At 37.4% G+C, this 24,106-nt stretch overlaps 1 protein-coding gene across 6 annotated transcripts in view; it reads left to right on the forward strand.

The window, feature by feature from the left end:
• The window catches only part of FER (FER tyrosine kinase), a 462,873-nt gene that overhangs the window by 13,152 nt on the left and 425,615 nt on the right, over positions 1 to 24,106 (forward strand). For 4 of the 6 annotated variants that reach the window (XM_036847883.1, XM_036847884.1, XM_036847879.1 and 1 more), the window contains exon 2: positions 1,806 to 1,951. The exons of the other annotated variants lie outside the window; for them this stretch is intronic. The gene's annotated coding sequence lies outside the window, so the exon portion shown is untranslated. The remainder of the gene's footprint in view (positions 1 to 1,805; positions 1,952 to 24,106) is intronic. 6 annotated transcript variants of the gene reach the window in all.

Genomic DNA, 24,106 nt, shown 5'->3' on the forward strand with positions numbered 1-24,106 from the left:
ACAAGGAATATAAGTTTTATTCATAGGTTTATAGTAATTTGAATAAGGAAATGTTCCATTTAGAGATACTACCGAGAAAGCTGTTATTTATTTTTAACTCAAACTATTTCAAGTGGAATATTATTTTTTTTCATTGAAAAATAAAAATTGTAGAAAAGACTTGAGTTAGAGAGTGTTACATAAGTAATACCTGTGTACTTTGACTAGCTTCCTTAAGCAAGACATTTGCCACTGCTCAATGTTGGATATGAAATCCCAGTAGAATAGTTGTCTTTCTTGTTCTTAAGTCTTTGAAAATAACTGTTTCTGTATCATAGTGAGAGGCTAGAATATGGAATTCTAGACAACTCTCAAGTTCCTTTGCTGATAGAGAAGAGAAGCTGGAAAAATTTTAAATTAAACAGATTGTCCAGTAATTTTGAGGTCTGTGTTTGAAGTGGAATTAGATAACATATGTAATGTCTGTATACTTAGGTACACATTCACTACATTTTGTTTCTTGGAAATCTGTAAGTATTACTGTTTAATATTGGAGGTTTGATTTAAGATACTCTATTGAAAGCAGTATAGAGTCATGATTAAAACTTCCATATTTAAGTATCATTTTAAGGCTTTGACAACTTTTGTTAAAGCCTTACTTTACACCAAAGTGTACAAATCAGAGAAAGCCGTAATTCCCCTTGGAATTTCGTCCATTCAGTAGCCACTTGTTTGGTGGCTATAACGTTGAGGTATTGTGTAGGATGCTGGCTATATTAAGATAATCCCTGTCCTTAATCACGTCACAGTTTAGTGGAAGAAGAGGAATGTAATAACACTTTCATTGTATGTTGATTAGATTTCCAACCCGTTCTAGCATTGAGAACCTTGTCAAATCTAGAAGAGAGTAAAATGCTTGTTAGGGGGCAAAGAAGGAATGCTTTTGGAAATGCGTAAAAACCTTAGAAGAGTAGGAGACGTGGAAGATATTCCTGATATGCTGTGTTTGGTTAGTTTCCTGACCAGAAAGAAAGGAATAATCTTATTTATTGGTAGCATCTATGAAATGTCCTCTGATTCATGTGAAAGTCAAGGAAGCAAGGGAAATGACAGGAAACAGAATAGGCAAACAGAAAAGAGGAGCTTGAAAGAAGAGAGTTGATTACAAACCAAGAAGTCAGGGTTAGAAATACGAGGGCATGAGGCAAAAAATGAGAAACTGTGACAGGGCTGTAAACTGCACATTCAACATCAGTGATAAAGATGAGAGCCAGTGACCAAGGAACATCTTAGAAATTCTCCTAGTTTCAAGGATTGAATGAGAGCAGCAAACATCAGAGCCATGCTTTGGCATATCGAATCATGTTAGACAAAGAAAGTGGGTGTTTGCCAGGAGAATCCTTCCCAAACCTACCCAGCCTTTGACAAAGTTTTTCTTACATAGTTAATTATTTCTTTAGGCTGTAATATCTTAACATATTATATATAAAATATTTAAAATTTTGCTTCTTCTAATGTGTTTCAAACTTGAAATTAGTTTTATGCTGTGAAAATGGAGAAAAACATGAATTACCTCTTCAAAACTGAGGAAATAGGTTAGGGAGAAGATAAAATGCATTACTTATTGGGAAAGTTGTGGAAAGAAAGGGGAGAGAGTAAGCAGGGGATGGACAAGCTAGGTAAGCATAGCATCCTGATTTTTAATGTTGTGAGCGTGATGAACTGCCAGAGTTGATTTCCAGTAGGAGCCTACCATACTCCATGTGTTCATTTTTACCTTTTTCTCTGTAGTGAACAGTTCTGACTCCTTGAATTTCTTCTTGCAGCTCATGTTTTCTACCTAGACATATGATCATTCCCGTGAGACTTCACTGCACGTTTTCTCAAGTGTCTTCCTCATCCCTAATGTGTAATCCTTCAACATGGACCTGCTACTTTAGCTAAGATATGACCAGCAACGAATAGTAGTAAGGTAGGATTACTTTACTCTTCTTAGTAAATTACTAAATAAATTTATATATATATACACACACACACATATATTAATACATATATATACATATATATATATATATATATTTTTTTTTCCTCTGAAACTGTGAAAACAGTTTTGACTTGTCTTAATTTTATAGTGTTCTTTATGTTATTCTCCTACCTAAGCAGGCTACAATCATTTTATATTTGTGTTATTTGTTTTTTTGCTTGGCATTTATCCTACTGCATTCTGTTCCATTTGTGATTTAGTTATTATTTTTTTCAGCTAACACTTAGAGTCAGCAGAAGCCAAATCTGTATCTCTTTCCCGACCTGTGTGCCCACCAGTCCCATATTTTCAACTGCCTTGTACCAAACTCAGTGTATTTTATTTTTCTTCTTAAACACTTACTTCTCTTTCTGGTTTTTGTATTTCCATTAATAGCATTATTAGTCCATTATCTAATATAGTCCTGTATTCACTTACTATTTTATTCATTTATTTGATGCACATTAATAGGCTTGTATTAAGGATCAGAGAATTTCCTGGGGATTCTGGTGATATAATGATGGATAAGTTGGATATCCTATCTTCATAGCTTATATTCTAGAGGATGGGAGAGGTTAAAAACTACACTGACAAAATAATTATGAATTGCAGTAAATTTTCTGAAGGAAAGCAAATGACTTGGAGATAAGGTGGCCGGAGCTACTTCAGATAGGGTGGTCACAAAAAGCTCCTCTAAGGAGTTGGTATTTAAGGTGAAACCTATATATGAGAAGGAGCTATTTCAAGGAGGGTGTGTGTGTGGGGGGTGGCATGGTGGTGGTGGTATTTTTGGTGGGGAAAGCATTCTCATTTGAAGGAATGGAAGAGTGAAATAAGTCAAACAGAGAAAGGCAAATACTGTGTGTTCTCACTTTTATGTGGAATCTTAAAAAGCCAAACTCATAGAAATAGAGAGTGGAATTGTGGTTGCCAGAGGCTGGGAAGTGGGAGAAATGGGGAGATGCTGGTCAAAGAGTGCAAACTCCTAGCTATAAGATGAATAAGTTCTGGGGATCTAATGTAGAACATGGTGAATCTAATTAAAAATACTGTATTATATACTTGAAAGTTTTTAAGAGAGTAGATCTTAAATGCTATCACCACTCACACACACACACACACACACACACGCACACACACACACACACACACGGACTCAGTTGTAATTATGTGAAGGTATGGAGATGTTAACCAACTTTATTGTGATAATCATTTTACAATGTATACATGCATCTAATTATCACATTGTACACCTTAAACTTACATATCTTATATGTCAATAATATCTCAATAAAGCTGGGTGGAAAAAAAGAAAAAAAAAGGAATAGTGGGTACAAAGACTTTGAAGGAGGAAAGAGCTTGGTGAATTTGAGGAATTTAAAAAACCGCATTGTGGCTGACAGTAGGAGAGACCGAGATGGGTAGGAAGAAGTTATAGAAATATTCAGGGCTTTGAAGGGTTTGGCATGTAGTTTGTTTTGTTCTTAAACGATACCATCATTTTAGCTACTATGTGAGGAATGGACTAAGTGGGCTGGAACTGAAAGCTGGCAATTTTAGGAGCTAAAGTGAGAGATAGTGGTGCCCTGATTAAGATGCTAGCAACAAGAGCGAGATGGATGGATTTGAGATGACTTTCTTTTTTTTTTAGTCAAAATCTATGGATATTTTTGGTGTGGAAAGAGTGTTACTCAAGGATGACTCCATGATTTTTGGGTTTTGAACAACTGGGTGGGTGCTAGCATCAGGTACAGAATCTTTTTAGATAATTATCTTTCCCATTATCTCAAGGATTAGTTGTTTTACCAAAAGGGAAATTAATTATAATGCTACAAATAACATTAGTGCTGGAAATAAAAGCATCTGACAAATTTGTAATATGTACTAGTTAATACTTTGTTTCACTTTACTTTAGGTGCAAACACATAGTTTTTAATTCAATAGAAATTGAATAGATATTAAAGTAGATCTTTCCACTCTGTGTTACTTATTTTTTCTAAGTTAATTAGTAGTCATATCTTTCTTTTGTTTTTTTTTTTGCTGAAGAATTTTTACAGTGTTTTCAAAAGAGAGGAGTTAATATTTATTGTTTGTGACAAGCATTTGGCTAGCTGTTTTAAATACTTTATTTTTTTTATAGTCCTGTGAGTTTTCCCTCTTCGCATATGGTTATCTTTTGAGTTTTAGAGCTGAGAAGTAGTTGAATAATGGGATTTTGTAGCTGGAAGTTTACCTTAGAGATCATTCACTTCCTCTTCTTTCAGCTGAGACCTAGAGAGCTTCCATGACCTGCCCAAGATCACACAGTTGATTTTCAAGTTTGCTGAGACTAGTGCTGCTTTTACCCCTTAGGCTTCCGTCCAGCTGGCATCTTCTCAAGCCATCATCCCACCCCTTCAGTATTTCATTTTGAAAATGTTCAGTGCTACAGAAAAAATGGAAAATGCGGCACAATGAACACCCATATTACCTTTCATCTGTATTCACTCACTGTTAATTTTTGCTACATTTTCTCTCTCGTTATGTTTATTTATTTTAAAAACCGCTGGAAACTATATTAAAAATATATGTTATATTTATATTATAATATATAAATATATAATATAAATTTTTAAGCGTGCATTTCCTAAGAATATGGATAATTTTCTGCATGATTATAATATCAATATTTATATAAGAAAATTAACATTAATTTAAGAATATGTTTAATATAATGGTCTATATTCAGATATCCCCAGTTGTCCCTAAAAATTTTTTTTTTGAGTTTTTTGGATTTAGGATTCAATCAGGTTTCATGCACTGTGTTTGATTCTTAGCTCTTTATTCTCTTTTAATCTTGAACAGTCCCCACCTCTTTTTGTTTTTCATTATCTATCTGTATTTTCTCTTAAAATATATAGTTTGTGTATACTTAATGTCTTTCTTGAGAATTGCCTGGTTTCTGAGAACATTATTCATCCAAAACGTATTTGCAGTTTGCTTTTTCCTTCCAATTCTCTGAGGTTGCTGGAGATAAAATTGTTTATTCCAAGCTTTTTTTAAAAAACATCAATCCAACTTTAAATATGCATTGGCTGAGGTTTCTACATTTGGTTGCATTAAGTTAAAGATTAAAAAAAAAACTGGGAAATTTATGTTGTATTCAACCCACTGGCGCCAGTTGGCAATTGAAATTCATTTAAAACAACTGAAGTCTGCAGGAGTTATTCCCCCACCTACTGTGGCCCACTCCCACCTCCCAACCAGTTGATTATACCTAGGAATATATATGTAGTCACTGTGGACGTTACAAAGCTGTAGCAGTCTAAGTCTTCATCTTTGAAAAATGCACAATTTCAAGTGGGAAGTAGATAGAAATGCAAATGATATATGAGCAAGTTAGTAGAGACAACCAGAGCTAGGCACAATAAGAAAAGATCTAAGTACCTGCTCTCTCTGGTACATGTGTAGGGCTGGCCTTCAGTGAGTGTTCTCTTTCTTCCTTCCTTGCTGGCTTTTGAGTTTCACAGATTTGTTTGGTTTTCTTTAAGAACTACATGGCATTTAGGAAAAAGTGGAGCTTTGTGGGGAGGAAGTAAGAGGTAAGTTTTAAGCAGTATTTTCAAAGTGGGGAGAGTCATATTTTGGTTGAGGGGAAAGGAAGAAAGTACCAGTGAGGAAGGAACTACTCTGGATGTTTTAGGGATGTCTGTGAAGACTTTTCCTTCTTTTTCCTTCAGCCAGGATTAGATTATACTTCTGTGTTTTTACTATACTTGGTACAGGGATTCCTTAGAGCAGTTATTGTTAGGTATTAGAACTCTTCCTTTCCTCTAATAAGCTTCCTGAGGCTGTGACCAGTACTTTTTTATCTCTGTACTCAGGACTTCACTTAGTGTCTGGCATATTGTAGACATTTTAAAAGTACTTATTGGATGAATAAATAAATGAATGAAAGGCGTTTACTAAGACATAGAGCAAAAGGACAAAGATTCCTTTCCTGGGCAACTACAGTAATGGTTCAACCTGTGGTTAGATCAATTTATTGTTGAGGTGCTGAATTAGAGCTAGAATTGGTTCAGGTAAAACCTGAAAAAAATGAGGGAATAGAGAAGGATGAGACTTTTGATTCAGGAGCCTGGGATATGGAACAGGGATAAAATTGTTCAGTGGAAACCAGAAGCATTCTGTGAGAGGGGTCAAGATTCTGTTATGTGAATACAATTGGGAGATTTTTCTGTCTCATGATATAAATACCTTTGCCATTTTCTGAGTAAAAATAAATTAACTATATTTGAGGGAGAAATAATTTTTTTTTTTTTTTTTTGGCCACGCCGTGTGGCATGAGAGATCTCAGTTCCCCGACCAGGGATCGAACCTTTGCGCCCTGCACTGCGAGCATGGGGTCTTAACCACTGGGCTGCCAGGGTAGTCCCATGAAGGAGAAATAATTTTTAATGTTAAGCATTCATCTCTGAAATTAGATTTTTATCTTCTCAGTCCTCAGTCTTAAAAAAAACTTGTTGGGGACTCTTTTCTTTAAATTTTGTTAACATTATAAAATGAATATATACTCTTAGAAAAATACAAACTAGAGATACATAAAATAAAGTGACATTCTTCCCAGTATTCTAACTCTCATTCTTCAGAGGTAGCTAATGTTAAAGGTTTGATGTGTATCAGTTTGAACTTTTAAAACGTATATAGTCATCCCTTGGTGTCTGCAAGGGATATCAATGATGCAGGACCCCCTGCTGATACCAGAATCTGAGGATGCTCAAGTCTCTTATATAGGTGGCATGGTATTTGCATGTCGCCTACACACATCCTCCCATGTACAGGCTACCTCAGAGATATTGTGGGTTTGGTTCCAGGCTACTGCAATAAAGCGAATATTGCAGTAAAGCAAGTCACACTAATTTTTTGGTTTCCCAGTGCATGTAAAAGTTATGTTTACACTGTACTGTGGTTTACTAAGTGTGCAATAAATAGCATTATGTTTTAAAAAACAATGTACATACCTTGATTAAAAAATGCTTTATTGCTGAAAAATGCTAACCATCCTCTGAGCCTTCAGTGAATCATAGTAGTAACATCAAAGATCACTGATCACAGATCACCATAACAGATATAATAGTAATGAAAAGTTTGAATTACTGAGAGAATTACCAAAATGTAACACAGAGACATGAAGTGAGCAGCTGCTGTTGGAAAAATGGCGCCGATAGACTTGATTGATGTGGGGTTGCTACAGACCATCAATTTGTAAAAAACGCATTATCTGCGAAGTGAAAGAAAGTGGAGTGCAATAAAACGAGGTATGCCTGTACTTTAAATCATCTCTAGATTACTTATAATACCTAAAACAATATGAATGTTATAGAAATAGTTGCTGGCCTGTGGCAAGTTCAAGTTTTGCTTTTTGGAACTTTGAGGAATTTTTTTTTCTTGAATATTTTGATCCACAGTTGGTTGAATTCATGGATGTGGAACCTGTGTATATGAAGGGCCAACTGTATTAAAAAACATGTGTGTTTATATTTGTATAATTTAAAAAAGAGGATCATTTGATATACATATTCTGAAATTTGCTTTTCTTACTTGTCCTTTCATTTCTACTTATACTTCATGTACTTCCAAAATTTGTTTGATGTGACTTTTTTTTTTTTTTTTATAAATTTATTTATTTATTTTTGGCTGCGTTGGGTCTTCGTTGCCGCACGCGGGCTTTCTCTAGTTGCAGCGAGCGGGGGCTACTCTTTGTTGCGGGGCTTCTCATTGCGGTGGCTTCTCTTGTGGAGCACAGGCTCTAGGTGCACAGGCTTCAGTATTTGTGGCACGCGGGCTCAGTAATTGTGGCTCACAGGCTCTAGAGTGCAGGCTCAGTTGCTCCGTGGCATGTGGGATCTTCCCGGACCAGGACATGAACCTGTTTCCCCGGCATTAGCAGGTGGATTCTTAACCACTACGCCACCAGGGAAGCCCTGATGTGACTTTATATTTGAAACGTAAGAGGACAGAATCACGAGCAGAGAGTAACAGACAAAACCCAGAGTTAATCGAATGTCTGAGGAAGATAAATTTAAAAAGCTCATGCTAAGGAAAATACCTGCTAGTTTTTATTTGTGTAATTGCTATCTTTGACTTGTTTAATCTCTATGAAATTGTAAAACTTCATAGTAATCATTTTTCATATGATACACTTCAGAATAAACACATAAAAGATAATTAGAGTCAAACTTCGAGGCTCATGGAGTACATCTATGGGAATACACATATATGCCTGGCATCGTATGAGTAACATGAGGATACAGTCATGAATAGGATACTGTCATTCCTGAATGTTATGATAACAAAGGGCAGAGGCAAGAGAAGGCTGCCTAGTGGAGGTGATCTGAACACAGTCTTGAAATACTAGTAAGAGGTAGTGAAGCTTTAAAAAAAAGTGGCTAGGGGGAAGAAAGAAGGATTGATTAAGAGTTGCAGGTTTTTAGGACAAGTACAATAGAAAGAAAGTTAAGGGAGGTCAGTTGATTCACAGTGTGTAGGGAAAGAAGTAGGGGGGCTCTATGTCCTAGTTTGTCTAGGGCAGACCAGGTTTACACCTGTAGTCCTGGCATAATGAAGAATAGCTCCTCATTTTACTCTGAAAAGTACCGTAGTTCTGGATGATAAGTGACATCCTTACCCTAGAAGGGAGAGAATATAGGGGGAGCTGATAAAGTTTAGAGGAAATAGTGGGTGACTGGAGATCATTTTGAGGTCAAAGAGTAGGTATAGTAGCAGTTTAGACTCCAGAGAGGAGTAGGAAGGTAGTAGGTTATGGTCTAAAACTAGAATAGTAAAATTTACCATTGCAGAGATAAAACAGTTTTGGATTCAGGTTATGGCCAATAACAATGGGTAGTTGAAATGGACTTGATTGAATGGATCTTTGGAGAAGAGAAAGACTACAGAGGTTAAAATCTCTGTGGATGAAGATAAGACTTGGGTTGGAGAATAAGATTGGGAGCAAGTGGAGATTGAGAACCAGATTTGGAAATAATAACAGCAAGGTGGAATAGAATTTGGTAGAGCTGAATGGTGTAAATTTCAAAGGAGAAGATGTTTTTGAATAAGATTGGAAGAGCAGTGATTTGGAAATGGCACTAGGGAATCAGGATACTGTTACCCACCTCTCATCCCCCCCTGCCGCCCCCCCACCCCACAGCCCCATGGATGTGGGTGGTGGAATGTAGGGAAGGTGTAGTCTCCACGTGAGAGCCTGTGTTTTGGGGGAACCAGGTTTCTGATGGGAATGAAAGGGTAGAGATTTAGGGAAGTTCATTTACAAACTGAATGGAATTCTAGAAGAACAATTTAGGAAGAAAACAGATTTGTTGGAACATGACTGTAGAGAAGGATGGGACAGGAATGGGAGTTAGGCCTTGCCTTTTGGGAAAAGATGGAATTACACAAAAAAGCCAGGAATGAAATTGACTTTCCTCCATGTTGTAAAGAGTGGCACAAAGTTTGCCTGATATGGGCTCTCTGACAGGCTTTCTCACTGCAGAGTAGGGACTGGCTTTGGCCTAGTTCATATAACTTATAACTGATGAAACCTTGTTGGTTGCCATTCTGTTAGTATATGTGTGCCTTTAATGAGCCTATTTGAAAGTACACATGGATTTTGAAATTATTTTTACTTCTCCCTACATTGTTACTCTCCTTGAAGGAAAAAAATTTGGCCTTAATTTGAAAACTGAACTCTTTTATAATAATTGATCATATAGGAAGAGTTAAAAGGTCAAGAGGTATCTAGATAACAGTTATAGTTTGAGAATTTAAGGCATACAAGTTAGTATGCATTGTGCACTTAACCCTTTTAACTTTGTTCCCCTGTTTTCCTTCAAATTAGCCATGGTTCGCAAACATGTTCCCCATTTTCCCACCTGTGTATCCTTGCTTATGTTCAAACTTGTATTTAGAAAGGAGCCCTCCTCCATCACTTGCTCTTCTATGTTCTCTCTTGTGTGGGTGCTCTCTCTCTCTCATGCTTTATTAGCAATGACTGCTTTTTAATGTCTCTCCAAAGCCGGACACACTAAATACTTTTATCTCATCTAATCTTCACAATAACCCTGCAAACTAGGTATTACTATCCCCATTTTAAAGATAAGAAAACCGATCTTTTAGGAGGTTAATTAAAATGTGCAGTTACACAGTTATGAAATGGTAGAGTTAGGATTTCAACCCAGGACTGTTTCCAAAGCCACCTCTACACACACCTTTGCAGAGAGACATGCATGTACATGAGCTCCTTTCACGACTATCCCTCAAGGCTTGCCAGAGATGTTTTTTTTTTTTTTTTTTGATTAAAAATAGTTTTTCTAGCTTTAATGAGATATAGTTGACATGTAACATTGTATAAGTTTAAGGTGTAGAGCATGATACACATATAATTGTGAAATGATCTTCTCTTCTTAATAAAGGTTTTTTGAGAACTCTGCTCAGCTGTACTCTTTCCTTTCTCTGTGTCTTTGTAGCACTTTGTACCTCAGGCTTTTATATTCTGTGAAGGCTTCCCTGATTGTCTCTAGAAATGTGGTACATACTTCTCCTGTATCCCCACTGAGCTCATAACCAATTTGTATTTGTGAACCTGTTTAATTATATGGCATTTGTTTGTTTCCACATTTGTTACCCCTAGTAGGTGGTGAGCTTCTTGAGACTAGGGGCTGTAATTTTATGCATCTTGGTATTCCCAGCACTGAGAAATATGCCTGGCAAATAGGTGCTCACTACTGTCGCTGAATGAATTTTGAATGAATTGTGTCATTGTTACCTGTGAACTTGTCTATTTATTCTTAATACACAGTAAATAGTTTGAAGGCAGTAATCCAGGATTTTATTTATCTTTGTATCCCTAACAGTATCTCTCCCATGGTTACTCAATAAATACCTGTTGATTTATATAATAGCTTAAAACAAATAAACAAAAATTCTGTTAATAATCCTGCTCTGCCCAAATAATTTTAAATATCAGTACTTCAAATACATTTTTAAAATAAAAAAAAAACAGTTAATTTAAAAGCAAACATGTTGTTCATTTGTTTATAACCTCACACAGCTTTTATTCAGTGTTCTCTCGCAATGAAATATCATTATCTGTTAATGCTGTTCCCATAGGCTGTCTGGCCAATCTAGTGCTGTTTCAGTTGAATTTAACTTTTATTTTAAATTAAGCTAAAGCAACACTTTGAAATAAGGAAAGCGTAGGAGGAGTTTTAGATACCATATCTGTAAGGTGGTCAAGGTCACCATATATTAACTGATAATGAATAATGTTGTCTTTGTGGTTAAACTTTGGTGACTGTTCATTCCAGCCTGTTTAACTGCTTCTGAAAAAAGCACCTCATTTTGTATTCATGTGAGGTCTATTTTTTGTTTTGTAACTGTGGTTATTACTTGCGCACTTGGTGGCTTTTTGTGACTTTGTTTCTGTCTTGCTGCAAGCAGCTTAAGACATTGTTCACATAGTCATTGTTTCTGACTTCTGTCACTATTGAAACATATAAAAGGTAAGAAATACTGTTAAGTAATTATTTTTGTACTTTGGCGAATGATTTTATAGTCTTTATCAATGAACAAACATATTCTGATAAAGTAACTTGAACCATAAACTGATTTTGATGGGTTTTATTAGTCAAGGATTATAAATTCAAATTCTATTAAATTTCTTTTTTTAATTTTTTAATTTTATTTTTTTATACAGCAGGTTCTTATTAGTCATCAATTTTATACACATCAGTGTATACATATCAATCCCAATCGCCCAATTCATCACACCAACATCCCCACCCCCCCCACGGCTTCCCCACCTTGGTGTCCATACGTTTGTTCTCTACATCTGTGTCTCAACTTCTGCCCTGCAAACCAGTTCATCTGTACCATTTTTCTAGGTTCTGCATACATGTGTTAATATATGATATTTGTTTTTCTCTTTTTGACTTCACTCTGTATGACAGTCTCTAGATCCATCCACGTCTCAACAAATGACCCAATTTCGTTCCTTTTTGTGGCTGAGTAATATTCCATTGTATATATGTACCACATCTTCTTTATCCATTCGTCTGTTGATGGGCACTTAGGTTGCTTCCATGACCTGGCTATTGTAAATAGTGCTGCAATGAACATTGGGGTGCATGTGTCTTTTTGAATTACGGTTTCTCTGGGTATACGCCCAGTAGTGGGATTGCTGGATCATATGGTAATTCTATTTTTAGTTTTTTAAGGAACCTCCATACTGTTCTCCATAGTGGCTGTATCAATTTACATTCCCACCAACAGTGCAAGAGGGTTCCCTTTTCTCCACACCCTCTACAGCATTTGTTGTTTGTAGATTTTCTGATGATGCCCATTCTAACTGGTGTGAGGTGATACCTCATTGTAGTTTTGATTTGCATTTCTCTAATAATTAGTGATGTTGAGCAGCTTTTCATGTGCTTCTTGGCCATCTGTATGTCTTCTTTGGAGAAATGTCTATTTAGGTCTTCTGCCCATTTTTGGATTGGGTTGTTTGTTTCTTTAATATTGAGCTGCATGAGCTGTTTATATATTTTGGAGATTAATCCTTTGTCCGGTGATTCGTTTGCAAATATTTTCTCCCATTCTGAGGGTTGTCTTTCTGTCTTGTTTATGGTTTCCTTTGCTGTGCAAAAGCTTTTAAGTTTCATTAGGTCCCATTTGTTTATTTTTGTTTTTATTTCCATTTCTCTAGGAGGTGGATCAAAAAAGATCTTGCTGTGATTTATGTCAAAGAGTGTTCTTCCTATGTTTTCCTCTAAGAGGTTTATAGTGTCCGGTCTTACATATAGGTCTCGAATCCATTTTGAGTTTATTTTTGTGTATGGTGTTAGGGAGTGTTCTAATTTCATTCTTTTACATGTAGCTGTCCAGTTTTCCCAGCACCACTTATTGAAGAGACTGTCTTTCTCCATTGTATATCCTTGCCTCCTTTGTCATAGTTTTGTTGAACATAGATGCGTGGGTTTGGTGTGTGGGTTTATCTCTGGGCTTTCTATATTGTTCCATTGATGTGTGTTTCTGTTTTTGTGCCAGTACCGTATTGTCTTGATGACTGTAGCTTTGTAGTATAGTCTGAAGTCAGAGAGTCTGATTCCTCCAGTTCCTTTTTTTTTTTTTTAAATTTATTTATTTATTTATTTATGGCTGTGTTAGGTCTTCATTTCTGTGCGAGGGCTTTCTCTAGTTGTGGCAAGCGGGGGCCACTCTTCATTGCGGTGCGCGGGCCTCTCACTATCGCGGCCTCTCTTGTTGCGGAGCACAGGCTCCAGACGCGCAGGCTCAGCAATTGCGGCTCACGGACCCAGCTGCTCCGTGGCATGTGGGATCTTCCCAGACCAGGGCTCGAACCCGTGTCCCCTGCATTGGCAGGCAGACTCTCAACCACTGCGCCACCAGGGAAGCCCTCCAGTTCCTTTTTTTCCCCTCAAGACTGCTTTGGCTATGTGGGGTCTTTTGTGTCTCCATACAAATTTTAAGATTTTTTGTTCTAGTTACGTAAAAAATGCCATTGGTAATTTGATAGAGATTGCATTGAATCTGTAGATTGCCTTGGGTAGTATAGTCATTTTCACAATATTGATTCTTCCAATCCAAGAACATGGTATATCTCTCCATCTATTTGTATCATCTTTAATTTCTTTCATCAGTGTCTTATAGTTTTCTGCATACAGGCCTTTTGTCTCCCTAGGTAGGTTTATTCTTTTTGTTGCAATGGTAAATGGGAGTGTTTCTTAATTTCTCTTTCAGATTTTTCATCATTAGTGTTTAGGAATGCAAGAGATTTCTGTGCATTAATTTTGTATCCTGCAACTTTACCAAATTCATTGATTAGCTCTAGTAGTTTTCTGGTGGCATCTTTAGGATTCTCTGTGTATAGTATCATGTCATCTGCCAAGAGTGACAGTTTTACTTCTTCTTTTCCGATTTGGATTCCTTTTATTTCTTTTTCTTCTCTGATTGCCGTGACTAGGACTTCCAAAACTATGTTGAATAATACTGGTGAGCGTGGACATCCTTGTCTTGTTCCTGATCTTAGAGGAAATGCTTTCAGTTTTTCACCATTGAGAATGATGTTTGCTGTGGGTTTGTCATATATGGCCTTTATTATGTTGAGGTAGGTTCCCTCTATGCCCACTTTGTGGAGAGTTTTTATCATAAATGGGTGTTGAATTTTGTCAAAAGCTTCTTCTGCATCTGTTGAGATGATCATATGGTTTTTCTTCTTCAGTTTGTTAATATGGTGTATCACATTGATTGATTTGCGTATACTGAAGAATCCTTGCATCCCTGGGATAAATCCCACTTGATCATGGTGTATGATCCTTTTAATGTGTTGTTGGATTCTGTTTGCTAGTATTTTGTTGAGGAATTTTGCATCTATATTCATCAGTGATATTGGTCTGTAATTTTCTTTTTTTGTAGTATCTCTGTCTGGTTTTGGTATCAGGGTAATGGTGACCTCATAGAATGAGTTTGGGAGTGTTCCTTCCTCTGAAATGTTTTGGAAGAGTTTGAGAAGGATGGGTGTTAGCTCGTCTCTAAATGTTTGATAGAATTCACCTGTGAAGCCATCTGGTCCTGGACTTTTGTTTGTTGGAAGATTTTAATCACAGTTTCAATTTCATTACTTGTGATTGGTCTGTTCATATTTTCTATTTCTTCCTGGTTCACTCTTGGAAGATTATACCTTTCTAAGAATTTGTCCATTTCTTCCAGGTTGTCCATTTTATTGGCATAGAGTTGATTGTAGTAGTGTCTTAGAGTGCTTTGTATTTCTGCAGTGTCTGTTGTAACTTCTCCTTTTTCATTTCTAATATTATTGATTTGAGTCTTCTCCCTCTTTTTCTTGATGAGTCTGGCTAATGGTGTATCAATTTTGTTTATCTTCTCAAAGAACCAGCTTTTAGTTTTATTGATCTTTGCTATTGGTTTGGTTCTATTTCATTTATTTCTGCTCTGATCTTTATGATTTCTTTCCTTCTGCTAACTTTGGGTTTTGTTTGTTCTTCTTTCTCTAGTTCCTTTAGGTGTAAGTTAGATTGTTTATTTGAGATTTTTCTTGTTTCTTGAGGTAGGCTTGTATAGCTGTAAACTTCCCTCTTCGAACTGCTTTTGCTGCATCCCATAGGTTTTGGATCGTCGTGTTTTCATTGTCATTTGTCTCTAGGTATTTTTTGATTTCCTCCTTGATTTCCTCAGTGATCTCTTGGTTATTTAGTAACGTATTGTTTAGCCTCCATGTGTTTGTGTTTTTTACATTTTTTTCCTTGTAATTCATTTCTAATCTCATAGCGTTGTGGTCAGAAAAGATGCTTGATATGATTTCAATTTTCTTAAATTTACTGAGGCTTGATTTGTGCCTCAATATGTGATCTATCCTGGAGAATGTTCCATGCGCACTTGAGAAGAAAGTGTAATCTGCTGTTTTTGGATGGAATGTCCTATAAGTATCGATTAAATCTATCTGGTCTATTGTGTCATTTAAAGCTTCTGTTTCTGTATTTATTTTCATTTTGGATGATCTGTCTGTTGGTGTAAGCGAGGTGTTAAAGTCCCCCACTATTATTGTGTTACTGTCAATTTCCTCTTTTAACTGCTGTTAGCAGTTGCCTTATGTATTTAGGTGCTCCTGTGTTGGGTGCCTGCAGATTTATAATTGTTATATCTTCTTCTTGGATTGACCCCTTGATCATTATGTAGTGTCCTTCCTTGTCTCTTGTAACATTCTTTATTTTAAAGTCTACCTTATCTGATATGAGTATTGGTACTCCAGCTTTCTTTTGATTTCCATTTGCATGGAATATCTTTTTGCATCCCTCACTTTCAGTCTGTATGTGTTCCTAGGTCTGAAGTGGGTCTCTTGTAGACAGCATATATATGGGTCTTGTTTTTGTATCCATTCAGCAAGCCTGTGTCTTTTGGTTGGAGCATTTAATCCATTCACGTTTAAGGTAATTATTGATATGTATGTTCCTATTACCATTTTCTTAATTGTTTTGGGTTTGTTTTTGTAGGTCCTTTTCTTCTCCTGTGTTTCCCACTTAGAGACGTTCCTTTAGTATTTGTTGTAGAGGTGGTTTGGTGGTGCTAAGTTCTCTTAGCTTTTGCTTGTCTGTAAAGCTTTTAATTTCTCCATCGAATCTGAATGAGATCCTTGCCGGGTAGAGTAATCTTGGTTGTAGCTTCTTCCCTTTCATCGCTTTAAGTATATCATGCCACTCCCTTCTGGCTTGTAGAGTTTCTGCTGAGAAATCAGCTGTTAACCTTATGGGAGTTCCCTTGTATGTTATTTGTCATTTTTCCCTTGCTGCTTTCAATAATTTTTCTTTGTCTTTCATTTTTGCCAATTTGATTACTATGTGTCTCGGTGTGTTTCTCCTTGGGTTATCCTGTATGGGACTCTCTGTGCTTCCTGGACTTGGGTGTCTATTTCCTTTCCCATGTTAGGGAAGTTTTTGACCATAATCTCTTCAAATATTTTCTCTGGTCCTTCCTCTCTCTCTTCTTCTTCTGGGAGTCCTATAATGAGAATGTTGTTGCATTTAATGTTGCCCCAGAGGTCTCTTAGGCTGTCTTCATTTCTTTTCATTCTATTTTCTTTATTCTGTTCCGCAGCAGTGAATTCCACCATTCTGTCTTCCAGGTCACTTATCTGTTCTTCTGCCTCAGTTATTCTGCTATTGATTCCTTCTAGTGTATTTTTCATTTCAGTTTTTGTATTGTTCATCTCTGTTTGTTTGTTCTTTAATTCTTCTAGGTCTTTGTTAAACATTTCTTGCATCTTCTCGATCTTTGCCTCCATTCTTTTTCTGAGGTCCTGGATCATCTTCACTATCATTATTCTGAATTCTTTTTCTGGAAGGTTGCCTATCTCCACTTCATTTAGTTGTTTTTCTGGGGTTTTATCTTGTTCCTTCATCTGGTACATAGTCCTCTGCCTTTTCATCTTGTCTATCTTTCTGTGAATGCGGTTTCTGTTCCACAGGCTGCAGGATTGTAGTTCTTCTTGCTTCTGCTGTCTGCCCTCTGGTGGATGAGGCTATCTAAGAGGCTTGTGCAAGTTTCCTGATGGGAGGGATTGGTGGTGGGTAGAACTGAGTGTTGCTCTGGTGGGCAGAGCTCAGTAAAACTGTAATCTGCTTGTCTGCTGATGGGTGAGGCTGGGTTCTCTCCCTGTTGGTTGTTTGGACTGAGGCAACCCAACACTGGAGCCTGCCTGGGCCCTTTGGTGGGGCTAATGGCAGAGACTCTGGGAGGGTTCACGCGAAGGAGTACTTCCCAGAACTGCTGCTGCCAGTGTCCTTGTCCCCACGGTGAGACACAGCCACCCCTGCCTCTGCAGGAGACCCTCCAACACTAGCAGGTACACCTGATTCAGTCTCCCCTGGGGTCACTGCTCCTTCCTCTGGGTCCCGATGTGCACACTACTTTGTGTGTGCCCTCCAAGAGTGGAGTCTCTCTTTCCCCCAGTCCTGTCAAAGTCCTGCAGTCAAATCCCACTAGCCTTCAAAGTCTGATTCTCTAGGAATTCCTCCTCCCGTTGCCCTACCCCAGGTTGGGAAGCCTGATGTGGGGCTCCGAACCTTCACTCCTGTGGGTGGGCTTCTGTGGTATAAATATTCTCTAGTCTGTGAGTCACCCACCCAGCAGTTATGGCATTTGATTTTACTGTGATTGCGCCCCTCCTACCATCTCATTGTGCCTTCTGGTTTGTCTTTGGATGTGGGGTATCTTTTTTGGTGAGTTCCAGTGTCTTCCTGTCGATGATTGTCCAGCAGCTAGTTGTGATTCTGGTTTTCTCACAAGAGGGAGTGAGAGCACATCCTTCTACTCTGCCATCTTCCTATTAAATTTCTTGCCAGCTTATGAAAATTTGTCTTGGAGGAAGAATGAAAGATTTCCTATTTCTATGACACAGCTTTTATTCACTTATTTTTTGATTTTTCTAAGTAAGCATACCTTCTGTGGTATATTTGAATTTTTTTTCAATGTTAAAAAAAGGAAATGATTAAAGAAATATTTTTGACAACAATATATCATCTGTGTTAACATAAATCTTCCTTACTTGGAAGTATTCAGTACAGATTAAAGTTTCTTTATCCTGTATAAAAACAGTATTTTCTCTGTATGTTTGGAGAATGTAAAAAAGTTTCCAGGGTGTAAAAAAGTTGTGGAGCCAAAAGTTGAAAAACAAGAGGCATTTTAGAACAAATACTTGCATATACCCTTATACTTATAAGAAATACCATGGGAATTGTCCTGCCAAGGAAACTAGTTATCTCTTTTATATTTTGCTATTAAATAGTGTCCATTTTTGTTTAGGAAGTATGTATTTATAGATCTATTTTATACAGGATGAAATTCTAATTTTTGAAAATATGGCAATTTTTAATGGTTCTTTTAAAGTTTTTAATCACTATTTACGGTGAATTGAAAACTCAACATAACTCACTTGATCTTAAATACCAAGCTGAATGCCATTAAATAAGAAAGATTTAAATAAATTTAAATAGTCAATAATTTTTTTAGGATTTTTACTAGTTTTACCTTTTAAGAAAGATGCCATTTTAATAGATGCTATTTATTAGTGTTACCTTTTCAAAAGACGTGTATTTTAAAAGATGCTATTTTAAAATAGACATCTTTGGTAATGACATGCATGTACTTTTGTATAATACTCTATTTCTGCCTGATTTATACTCAGCATCCACTAAATTATAGAAATTTTTACTTTAAAATCTCATTTATAAATCTTTCAAAAAATGGGTTTGCTCTTGCAATTATTTATAATAAATTGAATGCTTACTGTATATGGGTAGTAATTTTAGCCCAAGTGTTATAAACGTGAAAACTCTGTAATATTCTTATTTTCATGTAGATCATAGTTTGATGGGAGAAATATACCTGAACAAATAATTAAAATATACTATGAGAAGTGTTATATTAATCACAGGTACATACATGATCCCTGAGATCTGAGAAAAGGGAACACCTAAGTTGGCTTGGGTAATTATGGTTGTGGGAATGGTCAGAGAAGGTTTCACAGAAAAAACAACTTTACAGTTTAGTTGTTGAAAATTCTGTAGGCAGACAAGGGATAAAAACATTTAGACTGAAGGAACAACATCTGCAAAGGCACAGAGGTATGATCATGAGACATTTAAGGGACCATAGTTAGAAAGTTGTGGTACTATTGTTTGAGGGTGGAAGGCTGTCTGAGGCCAGCTTGGATTACCAGGCAAAGGAGTTTGAATTTTAACTTATAGGTTAGGGTTGTAAATTTAATACCTCATGTTACAAGTAATAATAGAATTAATACCTAGGATCACTAAGTATCCTAAAGAATGAAGAGGGCTAAGTAGGGATTGTATGGCATGAGGGGATGCATGTATAATGCTGTGTAGCCTCAACCAGTTAATTCATTTAACAGATTTTTATTGTCTACTATATATGCAAGGTACTGTTTTAAGCACTGGAGGTAATAGTGGGGAAAGAGAACAGAGTAATTCCTTGCCCAGTTGGAACTTATATTACAAATCAGTCTGTATTTTACCCCCACCTGCTTGCCCTCTGTCTCTCTTTGTAATTTTTGGCTACAGCATGATTGTGTAATTTCCTTGTAATTTTTTTTTTCATCTTCCTTATGGTTGACATAGGCAGCTCTGCCCTATTACTTGTAGAGGAATGTAGCTAAATTTGTGACACCCTCTCCACATTATTGTTCTTCCCCCGACCTGTAGTTTGAGGTCTGGGCATTACTTTTTTTTAAAATTGAAATTTCTTTTGAGGTAATTGTAGATTAATACGCAATTATATGAAATAATAATCCCTTGTACATTTGGTCTAGTTTCCCCTCATGGTAACATTTTGCAAAACTATGACAACCAGGATATTAACATTGACATAATCCACTAATCTTATTCATATTTCTCCAGTTTTAATTGTACTGCTTTGTTGTGTGTATGTTAAGTTCTGTAACATTTTATTACTTGTCTAGATTCATGTATCCACCACTACCATCAAGGTACTGAACAGTTCCAACACTACTAGAATCCCTTGTATCCTCCTTCTATAACCATACTTACCTCCCTTTTCCACTCTGCAGGCCCTAAACCCTGGCTACCCCTAATCTGTCCTTTTCCCAAAATTTTGTCACTTCAAGAATGTTATATAAATGGAATCATACAGTATATAACTTTGTGGGGTTGGCTTTTTTCATTCAGCAGGATTCCTGGAGATTCATGCAAGTTGTTGTCTATGTCGATAGACTGTTCCTTTTTAATGTGGGTAGTATTTCATGGTATGCATTCACCTGTTGAAGGATCCCTGTGCTGATTCCAGCTTTTGGCTATTACAAATAAAGCTGCTATGAACATTTGTATACAGGTTTTTGTGTGAACATATGTTTTCATTTCTATGGCATAAATGTCCAAGAGTGCAATTGCTGGGTCATATGGTAGTTGAATGTTTAGTTTTATAAGAAACCAGAGTGGCTGTACCATTTTTTGTCTACTAACCAGCAACAAATGAATGATCCACTTTTTCCATATCCTTACAAGCGTTTGGTCTTGTCATTATATTTTATTTTAGCCATTCTGATATGTATGTAGTGGTATCTCCATGTGGTTTTAATTGCATTTCCCTGATGGCTAATTTATGTTGAACACCTTTTCGTGTGCTCATTCGCCATTTTTATATCCTTTTCTGTGAAATGTCTGTTCATGTGTTCTGCTCATTTTCTAGTTGGATTGTTGTTGTTGTTTATAAATGTTGAATTTTAAGAAGTCTTATGAATTCTAGGTACTAGTTCTCTGTCAGATATGTGGTTTGCAAATATTTTCTCCCAGTCTATAGCTTGTCTTTTTCTCATCTTCACATGTGCTTTCACAGGGGAACCTTTTTACTTTTTTTTTTTTTTTTTTAATTTTTATTTTTGGCTGTGTTGGGTTTTTTCGTTTCTGTGAGGGCTTTCTCTAGTTGCGGCAAGCGGGGGCCACTCTTCATCGCGGTGCGTGGGCCTCTCACTATCGCGGCCTCTCTTGTTGCGGAGCACAGGCTCCAGACGCGCAGGCTCAGTACTTGTGGCTCACGGGCCCAGTTGCTCTGCAGCATGTGGGATCCTCCCAGACCAGGGCTCGAACCCGTGTCCCCTGCATTGGCAGGCAGATTCTCAACCACTGCGCCACCAGGGAAGCCCCAACCTTTTTACTTTTGATGAGCCCAATTTATCAATTTTTCCTTTTATGGATTGTGTTTTTTTGTTTCAAGTCTAAGAACTCTGCCTAGCTTTAGATCCTGAAGATTTCCTCCTGTTTCTTTTTTCTTTTTTCATAGAAGTTTTGCAGTTTTACGTTTATGTTTAAGTTTTTAAATTAATTTTTGTGTAAGGTGTTAGGTCAGAGTTCATTCTTTTTTTTCTTTTTTTGGCCTATAGATATCCAGTTGCTCCAGTACCGTTTATTGAAAAGGCTAGTTTTCCTTCATTGAATTGCTTCTGGACCTTTGTCAAAAAATAGTTGAGCATATTTGTGTGGGTCTATTTCTGGGTTCTCTATTCTGTTCCATTCATCTACTGTCTATCCTCTACTAATACCACACTGTCTTGATTTCTCATTCACCAAGTTGGACATATTTCTTTGAATACTCTTTCAGCCCTACTTTCTTCTCTCCTTCTGGAACTCAGACGATACAAATGTTGGGTCTTCTGTTATTGTCCCGCAGGTCCCTGAGGCTTTGCTTATTCTTCTTCTTATTTTGTGTATATTTTCTCTCTGTTGTTTGGATTGGTTGAATTCTATTCCTCTTTCTTACATTCACTGATTGTATCCTTTGTTGTCTACTATTGAGCTCATCTAGTGAGTTTTTTATTCCTGTTATTGTATTTTTTAGTTCTATAATTTCCATGCTTTTTAATTTCTAGTTTTTGCTTAGATTTTCTAATTTTACAATTGTTTTAAGGGAATTTGTAATTGTTGGTTTACATTTGTTTTAAGAGAATTTGTAATCGATTGTTGAAGCATTTCTATGATGGCTGATTTAAAATCCCTTTCTGATAATTCCAACATCTGATTCATCTTGTTGTTGGCATAAGTTGATTGTCTTTTCTTTTTTAACTTGTGATTATTTTTCTTGGTTCTTGATATGATAGGTGATTTTCAATTGAAGCCTAGATATTTTATCTATTTTGTTAGGAGACTCTGGGGCCTATTTCAATCTTTTATTTTTACAGGCAGTCAATCACTCTGGTTAGATTTAACATGCAGTTCTTGGCCTATTTTTGTGGGCTGTGGTTCCAGTGACAGTTTAATTTTCAGAGTCTTTGTGCTGTTATTTTGGTTTGCTTTATCTGGTATCACTAGGGCTCCCACTGGTTCTTGGTGGTGGTGCTGCTGCTTGAGGGAGTAGAAGACATTTTTCTTAGGCTGAGCAGTACTAGATGTCTATTGGTTAGAGAAGAGGTGAGATAGGATTTCTTTACTGTGCTCCGTAGCTGCCCTACAGTCTCTGGTCAGGAAAGGAGAATCTTGGACTCGCAGAGAACAAGGAGCTTCCTGGACTGGACCTCTTGCTAGAGCTGGGTCCCTTTTGCCAGTTCTGTGTACCTGCTCTGGTGTTTCTGGGTGGGAAAGGTGATCCTTGGACCTGTGGGAACAGGGAGGCTTTCTGACTGGGCTGCTTGCTATTGCTGGATCTCTCTTGCTGGTTCTTCGTGCCTAGTTCCGTTTCTCTTGGCAGAAAATGGGATTCTCAGGCCTATCAGGGAAGGAGAATGCTTCCCCTGGTTATTTGTTTTTGGTGAGGCTCATAATCTGTCTCCCTTGCTGGTGGTGTCTGGCTTGCCTGATGTTGTCAGAGGGACTCTTGTTGGATCCTGGGAGGAGTTAGCCTACACCGACTGCCTTTTGTTCCCAGACTGGAGGTTGGGAAAAGTCAGGGATGGATGACCGTTTTCTGTTGGGTGAGGGGAGTACAAGACACCCTGCCTCTGTGCTGTTCTTCCAGTCCTAGGGCCAAAGGAGTTTCCCTTTTCTACCTCTCAGAGTTCTTCTTTGGTCGTTTCTTTTGCTATTTTCAGTGTTTATAGTTGTGTTTTTTGGGGCTGAGCTGGGAAAAATGGTCTATGCCATCTTGTCTGGATCAGAAGCTAGGTTTTACTTTTTTTTAAAATTTATTTTTAATTTTTGGCTGCGTTGGGTCTTCATTGCTGCACACAGGCTTTCTCTAGTTGCGTCAAGCGGGGGCTACTCTTCATTGTGGTGCGCGGGATTCTCATTGCAGTGGCTTCTCTTGTTGCGGAGCACGGGGTCTAGGTGCACGGACTCAGTTGTTGTGGCATACAGGCTCAGTAGTTGTGGCATACGGGCTCAGTAGTTGTGGTTCGCGGACTCTAGAGCACAAGCTCAGTAGTTGTGGCCCATGGGCTTAGTTGCTCCACGGCATGTGGGATCTTCCTGGACCAGGGCTCGAACCCGTGTCCCCTGCATTGGCAGGCGGATTCTTAACCACTGTGCCACCAGGGAATTCCTAGGTTTTACTTTTAATTTTGGTTTTTTTGTCATATGAGCATGGTGATAGAGGGGTGGGGAAGTATTGGCTGGGACTGAGTTTGGCCTTGTTGGAGGCCCTGAGATTTACTCTCTCTTATGAGATTCCATTAAACATCCTGTACTTCTGGATTTAATTTCATCCACCAGTTCTTCATAGAGCCCTGGAAAATGGCAAGCCAAAGCTGCCCTCCCTGCATTTTTCTGAGGTCCTGTCTTGGTACAGAGAAGCTTCTTTCTTTAGTTCTTTTCTTTTTTTTTTTTTTAACATCTTTATTGGAGTATAATTGCTTTGCATTGTTGTGTTAGTTTCTGCTGTATAACAAAGTGAATCAGCTATATGAATACATATATCCCCATATCCCCTCCCTCTTGTGTCTCCCTCCTGCCCTCCCTATCCCACCCCTCTAGGTGGTCACAAAGCACCGAGCTGATCTCTCTGTGCTCTGCGGTTGCTTCCCACTAGCTATCTGTTTTACATTTGGTAGTGTATATATGTCAATGCCAGTCTCTC

Source organism: Balaenoptera musculus, chromosome 3 (genome assembly GCF_009873245.2).
Source record: "Balaenoptera musculus isolate JJ_BM4_2016_0621 chromosome 3, mBalMus1.pri.v3, whole genome shotgun sequence".
Classification (NCBI taxonomy): domain Eukaryota; kingdom Metazoa; phylum Chordata; class Mammalia; order Artiodactyla; family Balaenopteridae; genus Balaenoptera; species Balaenoptera musculus.